Here is an 8,624-nt window from a genome sequence, read left to right on the forward strand (position 1 = left end):
CAGACGAAGTCGACTAGCAAGTCCCTGGCCCAGGCCCAGTGTGCCCATGCGTAAAAACAGTGGTGGATGGGCCTTAGCGTGACCTCTGAATACTCTCACCCCAGGGGAATGTCGTGTAATTCATTTGCAAATATTTATTTTATTTTGCTCTAAGTTTAAATAAAATTATCGAAATTTTTTAAGATAATCTGATGAAAAATGAATTGTTAACATGTCGTTGAAACAAGTGATGTCAAGGATTTCGGTTCAATGCAATTCATATTAATTTTTCATATCTTCGAACTTCATATGTCGATATTTCAAGAACTACACGGGCGGTTCAAATAGTTCTGAGTTCTTTGGAAAGAAGAATAATTGTGTTAAACGATAGATTTGAACTTTGCGCGCAGAAATCATTTACGTTGTTTTCTACAGCTTTTTGAATAACTTTCTTCAACATAGGTAGATGTAACTGTTTGCAAACAAGTACTGATACCCATAGATTGTAAACGTCCATATTGCTTGGTAATTTTTTCGTTTTACTATAAAAATAAAATAAATTAGTTGTATATTTTCATTGGTTGTTTTCGGGGTAACTTTGATCAGCAAAATATTGTCTATCTCGAGATAATCTAGCGTTTCGTCGAGTTGTGGCTATACGGGAGCCTCTCGAGTGCGATCGAAACAAAAACAAAACATCAAAATGCTTTCTCACTCGCACCGATGCAAATTAGATGGGCACGTAATTCAACGCACGGCCCGATGGCGCATGTCTGAAATGTCGCAATGTGGATTTAAAAAAAGATTCGCAATATGTGTATCGAAATGAAAAATAACGTTCCAAATGTTGTGTGAATTGCATACCTGCAGGCGATTTCATTTTGACGTCTCGAGAGAGAACAAAATTGCGTAGAAGTATACAGCAGACTTTTATCGAACTTTTTCAGGAAAATAGTCGAAATTAAATAGTTAATATCTCGGATTTTTTAAATAAATTATTGGACCAAATTCATTCACAATTTCTAAAAAAGTGATCAGTTCAGTTGAAGTTGATTGATTTCATTGATATACAAGGAATTGTTTGAGGAGATTGAAACGATGCATGAAAGTTGTATCATTTTTAATTTGAATTTGTGTTCATAAAAGGTACATTAAATGACGAAATAAACGTTGCTAGTAGATGCTGAACATGTGTAGAATATGGTATGTATTTTGTGTCGATTATTTTGTTATCATCTTATCGTACGTTACTGAAAAAAGTCTCATTTGATCGAACTTACCTGGTGATCGCGTTTTACGGTATATTTATACATTTTTTAAAATGGTCTTCCCTGGATTGTTTATCATGCATCTGACTTAAAATTTAGTGTACTTTTTATAAGTTTTTATATCTGTGTTTTTGAAAATACCCATATGAAGATTCCCTGTTGCTCATAAACCTTCACACAAATTATTTACCTAAAAAACTTTATATTGTTGGAAGATTAGCGATTTTTACTAATTTCAACAGGTGTTTACGGCTTTCCCAGTCGGTAAAATTTAGGCAAACGATTGGTTTATAAATTCATAAAATAAATTTGTTTCTATCGCACAAAATCACCATTCAGCCACAGAAATCCGTGCTAAACCACTGTTGGCAATCAACAATTACGATAAAAACGATTCTTCTTCTTCTTATCTTTTTGAACTGACAGCTATCATTAGTTCGAGCAAAATGACACAGTTACTTCGACTATATTGCCCTGTAGTTTCACAATGACTCGTTCGTAAATTTTCTCTGTGCTTCTGAATGGTTTTAGGCTTAACAGCTCAGCTGAATCCGATCCGTTGGCACTATTCTCTCGTTAGGTCTTTTGGCTCAATTCAAGGTTGATTTATTTGATTCTACATATCTACTTTGATTTCCTTCAGGAATTCGCAAATTTCAACAAAATATTCTATATTTTTGCTCTTAAACAAATCTACTAGCGTTCTAAATTTGCAGTCACATGAATACTTCGAACGGATGTTTCCAAATCTACTACAGTGCAATATCACATGTTCTCCGTTTTCCGGCTCATCGCAAATTTCACAATTTATGTTGTCTACAATTTTCATTTTAAATTTCCAATATTTTGACCAATCATGTCCCGTAATAAGCCTATTCAACAGGCTAGTCTGTTCGTTAGTAAGGTTTTTATTATGAAACCACGGTAATTTGTCTACATCTGATTGAAACTGATAGAACGTTTTACCTTTTTCTTCGGAATTCTCTCGGTACCAAACATTTGTTTTTTCATGCATGTCTTTTTTATTTAAATTTGCAGAAGGCATCTTCGATTAGAATTCTGTTAAATAAAGTAGTGGTTTTGTTCAATCCATTTTTTGCTAATGTATTCGCGATCTCATTTCCACGAATATTGCAGTGGCTCGGTATCCACTGGAGCGCGACATTCCACGATGCCGGTTTAAATAAAATATTTTGTATTAGCATGGGCGCTGTCTTATCGGACTGTTTAGCATCAATTATTTGACATGCAGACCTGGCTGGAGTCGGTGAATATTACCGCATTCTAGATTTTATCGCGTTCAATAAAAGTGAGAGCTGTATCAATAGTTATTATTTCGACTGTAGTGATGCATGTTTCTGTATTTAGTTTAAACGAGTACCTGCCGTTGTTATATGGTGTGTAGATTCCTATGCCACCTAAAGTATTATCTTTAGAAGCGTCTGTGTACACATGTGGTCTACGACTAAACTTTCCAATAATCACGAATAAAGCTGCCTGTCGCAGTTTTACTGCGTTGGTAGTGTTTTTGCATGCTGTAATTGTATCACGTGCAAACGACGGAGAAATTAAGGTGAATGTTTTTCTGCAACGTAGACTAACGGCCCTATTCTGCGCGGCGAGTGAGGTGACTCGCGGCGAGTCACTCGAGTCACTCGATTCTGACAAGCGAATGCAGTGAGATAAGTCACTTCGGATGAACACCGATGAACTCTCACCTTATTCTTGCAGTCGCAACTGAGTGACTCTAGTCGATGCGCAGTGACTTTTCGAGTCGCTACCGTCGACCCAAGTGACAGAAGTGCGAGGCCGAAGAAAAATTTAAATTTCTTTTCATTTCCGAACGAAGGAAATAAAAGTTGTTTTTTCCTCTGTTGCGGTAGTGTATTTAAGGAGACGAAAAGGTCAGTTAATTGATTATTTTTACTTTGTTACGTTTTCAAACTAACAGAAATTATTCGATAAAAAGTTACTTGCTAGTCGTTCGTTGTAAACTAAAGAGAAAAATAATAGAAATATTTTTCATTTCTTTCTAGGTTGAACGTTACAAACCTGAAGCTGTCGGAATGCTTGGTGGCTCGAGTTAGCACAATTTTTCGTTAAAAATAGTGCTTTGTAGATGCTCTCGTTCCTGATTATGCGTATATAAAAGAATGTTTCGTGTCATTTCGGATTGCTGGATCAGCTCTGCATCTTGCAGCCCCAATCTCGTAGTTACAATTTGACTGCTGTATTGAGAAAGGTGCAAGGACTTGGATGAAACCATTCCGAACTCGGTTTTACTTTTTCACGGCAATTAACGATCCATCCGTATTGCATTACCAAAAGTATCATTGTTTGACACAACCTGATCACGTCTCCTGGGTGAGCACACCACCATGTTCCGGTTATTGTGCGAAGAAAGTTTATCCTATGTTGGCATTTCTGTTTAGGTACCTAATGTGAGGGCCGTCGAGAGCCGCGCCGGGCCCCGGGGTTCGAAGTACTGACGGGCCGTACCATATATGACTTCTTATTTCAACATCGATTAGAGGAACTATACAAATGCAACCGTTTCAATTAAACTATTTTTTATGAAAATTGTTTATTTGATACGATTCAATGCGTTAGCTTACCAGAATCGTCAGTATTTTAAATAAGTAATAGATGAAAAAATAAAAATAATAATATATATATTTGTTTGTGGCTGGCCATTAGAATGACTTGCGTCCGATTTGCCATTGCAATTGGAAACCTTTTTTGCGACATTGCCATACAGTCCATATCGCCATCGTTCATACTCCCTTGACGCACGTTAATGCTACCATCGTTAATGCTGCTCAGAATCCGAGCTTAGAAAAATTGACATCCCTTCGTGAGCTTGAAAGAGAAATAAAATTCTATTTATTCCCGCCGCGATGAATCGAAGGTTTGTTTGTTTTCCTCGTCCGTCCGCTCTGAGATCATCAAGCAAAAGTGCACCAGATATAGATTATGCAGTTCAGTTATGCTCTAAAATGTAAAAGAACTTCTGCTTTCAAACTGTCCACATAATAACAAATGAATGCTTTGGTTTGTGAGTGAATTTATATTTCCTCTGCACTCAACCATTCGATTCTGCATAAAATTTCAGTCAGTTTGGAAGTGAATGAATGAGGGAAGCATTGAAACTGAATATTAAATTCAGCAAATTAATCAGAAATAGGCAACTGAATGTAAAATTTCGCACCACTGATGCTGCCTTGTTTCTTATTGTTGGTACACGTTGATGATTTTGAGGCACTGGATGCAGTTATTGCAGTTGTCACTATGACCTGAACGAATTTTCTTTATTGGTTTCTGAACATGGTAAAATCGGTTTTGGAATCAGTTGTTACATTTGCGCCAACATTCAAAGAGGAAACATTCCGAATGCGATGAATGGGATCCAACAGTGAAGTCTGCTGTTAGAAAGACTGAGACAGAGAGTTGTGAGAGAAAGAGTTTCAACTTTTGGTGAATACTAATAGGTAGAATAAGTATCTAGTTCAATTCCCACATTTTTCTGCATCAAATGTGTACACTGGAACCTCTATTTACGGACCAAGCCAAGGGTTCGTAAATTGAATTAGTTCGTTTTTTGGGATTTAGATAATAAAAAATTCGCTTCACATTCTTATCAAAATTCGTTGGTCGAGCAACATTATCGATAACCCTAACAATATGGGTATTTCCGGAACGGGCTTGACAAGTACATGATGAAAATGGATATTTGGCACCTTTTTGAAATCCAGGATGGAGACTTCCGATTGAACAATAATCTCGATAACCCTAACAATTTGGGAATTTTTGAAACGGGCTTAATGAGTAGATGATAGAAATGGTACCTTGGAGCTATTTCAAACAATATCTGTATAAACCAAGAGGGTATTTTTAAGCGGGTTTACCGAGTAGATGAGCGATGCCCTTTTGAAGGCCAATATAGCGTCTTCTGGTTCAGAGAAGTTTTTTATAATCATATCATCCGCATCACAAATCAATATACCTATATCTATTCTATGATTATCTTTTTCGAAAATGTCAATATTTTAGGTTATAGAGATGTCTTAACTGGAATTCGCCATCTTGGTTTTCAAAGTGGCTTCATTCATTGATTTTCGTCATCTACTCGTCAACCCCATTCCGAAAATATCCAACTTTTATTAGTAACATTAGCTAAGAATATGATAAATTGTAAACAATTTCATACTGTACACTTGGACAAACACTTGCGATAAATGAAACCAGAGTGGTTCTATTGCACTGTTGAATGAATCTAATTGGGTTACGTTCACGTACTTCAGAAAACCATTGGAACAATTGGAACGTAGTTATTATTATTGAGAGGGAAAAAGCCGCGGGAGTGGATTTTCAAAAGCTCCTTCTCCCGTAGGCACAAAACCTCTATCTTTTAGGTATCAACATTTAACAAACAAACCAAATGATACAATGACTAACACTAAACACTGCTTAAAATAAACACTTCGTAAACTCTATCTTACATAGGTAAAGTATTAACATTAACATAAAAAATTGGCTAAAACTATCAGGTTTGGGAAAGGGTGCGCGAAAACAATTTTTTTAAAGAAGTGCGAGACAAATTGAAGTCAAAGACATTGTAACATTGATTGAACACTCTACACATGCTACTGACGGGTTCATTTTTGCCATAATTAGTACGAGACACTGGAAGACGGACAAAAGAGTAGGAACGAAGGTTTCGGAGGCGAATATCAATGTTGAGAAGACGGAGTAAATCAGGGCAGTCAATGCGAGACAATAACAGATCAGAGACAAAAGACGCTTTGGTCACATTGCGGCGCAAAGACAGTGTTTCAAGACCAATGAGGTTGCAACGATCTTCGTATCTGGGCAGATTGTAGGGATCGCTCCAAGGCAGGTGGCGCAGCGCAAAACGCACAAATTTACGCTCAATACTCTCGATGCGTTGAATGCTGTTCTTGTAGAAAGGAGCCCAAACAACGGCGGCGTATTCCAGTGTGGAACGAACGAGCGAGCAGTACAACGTTTTTAAGCACTGTACGTTAGTGAAATGCTTAGTAACCCTAGAAATAACTCCTAGATTACGCGAAGCCTTAGACGAGATAAAAGCAATGTGATCCTTAAATGTAAGCTTTGAATCCACAAGAACCACCAAATCTTTCACTGTAGTTTCTCTTTTAAATTTGTTTTGCAAGATAGTGTAGTCGAATGTTACGATGGAGCGTTTTCGTGCAAACGTAATCACAGAACACTTCGAGGCATTCAAAACCATCCTGTTAGTCATGCACCAATTAGCGAAAATGTCTAACTGAGATTGCAAAAACAAAGCATCAGAGTAACTTTTAACTATATGGAATAACTTATAATCATCGGCATAAGACACCTTGAAGCACTTAATCAATGAATGCAGATCGTTTATGTATAGAAGGAAAATATAAGGACCGATATGGCTGCCTCAAGGTACGCCGGACGTTACGTCGAAGGATGAGGATAAATGATTCCCGATTTTAACAGACATTTTACGGCCTGACAAGTAAGATCGAAGCCATTGGTTGATTTTATTGAAGGCGGCCGACAGATCGGTGTATATTGCATCAGCCTGCGATCGATCCTGTAGCGAGCGAGCGATAAATGAGGTGTAGGCTACTAAATTAGTGCAAGTAGATCGCCTGGGAATGAAACCGTGTTGAGTTTCTGAGATGTATCTAGAACAACAATGTGTCAAAAACTCGAGAACGATAAGCTCCAATAATTTCGATAGTGCACATAAAGATGCGATTCCTCGGTAATTGGGAACTTCGCTTTTGGATCCTTTTTTATAAACCGGAAAAACGTAAGATGATTTCCAGATGGTAGGTAACACTCCGGAACTTAACGATATATTGAAAACGACGGACAGAGGTAGGCAAAGCAACGACGAGCATTTTTTAATGATAGATGATGGGATTCCGTCAGGTCTAGGAGTGTTAGAACACTTGAGTTTTGTGCAAGCTTTTTGTACAATATCGGAAGATATCGTGAAATGAGGTCCAATACTAGTCCTACGGGGAATGTTGTCGGCTGCTGCGGAGACTTGTTGATTATTAAGAGTATCATTGGTAAAAACACTGCTGAATTGTTGGCGAAATAACTCACAGATGTCCGGCAATGAAGTCGCTTCTAAATCACCCAGCGACATAGAAGTGGGTAAACCTGACTCACGCCTCTGTTCATTAACGTAATTCCAAAACTTTTTTGGATTGTTACGAAGGTGGCTCTGAATACGATGAAGGTAGGAATTGAAGAGAGACTTATTAAGTCTCTTGTAACAATGATTTAAAAAGATTCTGATTCTTTAGCATATCGGTTCGGTATTTCGAAAACTTTTTTAGAGCTGACCTTTTGGCCAATTTAAACTTTTTTAGTGTACGATTCGACCATGGAGGATATTCACAGCCATGATTGAGTTTTTTAGGAGTAAACTGGTCGATAGCATAAATCAGTACGTTCGAAACAATTTCAGCCGCTGCGTTTGCATCAGATTGTGACAAGATTTCATTCCAATTGATACGAGACAAGAAAAGGTGCATTCCTCGAAAATCTGTCTTGCGATAGGCATATGTCAGTTTCTCAGTGGTATCTTCGAATGTACAAGGTACACATTTTCGGAGAAAACAATGAAGAGCAGGGTGGTGTTGGCATAGTTTAACGAGAGGAGCTGGAGCACGACAAACGGCAAAGTGATCGGAGAGCTCCTGGCTTCCAAAGCAAAGATCTAAAATACAGTTGTTGTCATTAGTGACGTCACATAGTTGAACTAGCCCCGCGGTGCTGTAACCGTCGAGTAGCTGAGTGATACACGTGTTAGTTGATGAGTGTGATCAGTCTGGGTACAGAAATGATGTATTATTGCGAACCCAATTAATGCCGCTAAAGTTGAAGTAGTTGATTGTAATATATTTGCAGTGTCGACAGAAACAATAAACTTCATCAATTAAATTAAAATAAATTTAATTCAGTTAAAAATGCGGGCCCCCAAAACAGACCCGGGCCCCAGGGTAGTTGCCCCCCTTGACCCCCCCTCTCGTCGGGCCTGAATGTGGCATCCCAGGTACCTATCCGAGTCGAGCCAGACCCCGAAATATTTTACTGTAAAGACCTGAGCGGTAGATTGTCCCATTGATAGAAGCTGCAGTTGTGCTGGTTCACGCTGCGTACAAAATACAGTAAGTTTAGAATTGTACCACAAACCAGCATTTTTTATGGTGAAACAGATCCATTGTCCAACGAAGTCACAAATCTTAGTCTGAAACTTGATTGTACAAAGTTTTGCGCACGTTTCGTTGATTTTCCTCAGTGCTTTCCATACCGACTCGACGGAGGCTGGTGCAAGCAGTG

The sequence above is a fragment of the Topomyia yanbarensis genome, chromosome 2, assembly GCF_030247195.1.
Source record: "Topomyia yanbarensis strain Yona2022 chromosome 2, ASM3024719v1, whole genome shotgun sequence".
Lineage (NCBI taxonomy): Eukaryota > Metazoa > Arthropoda > Insecta > Diptera > Culicidae > Topomyia > Topomyia yanbarensis.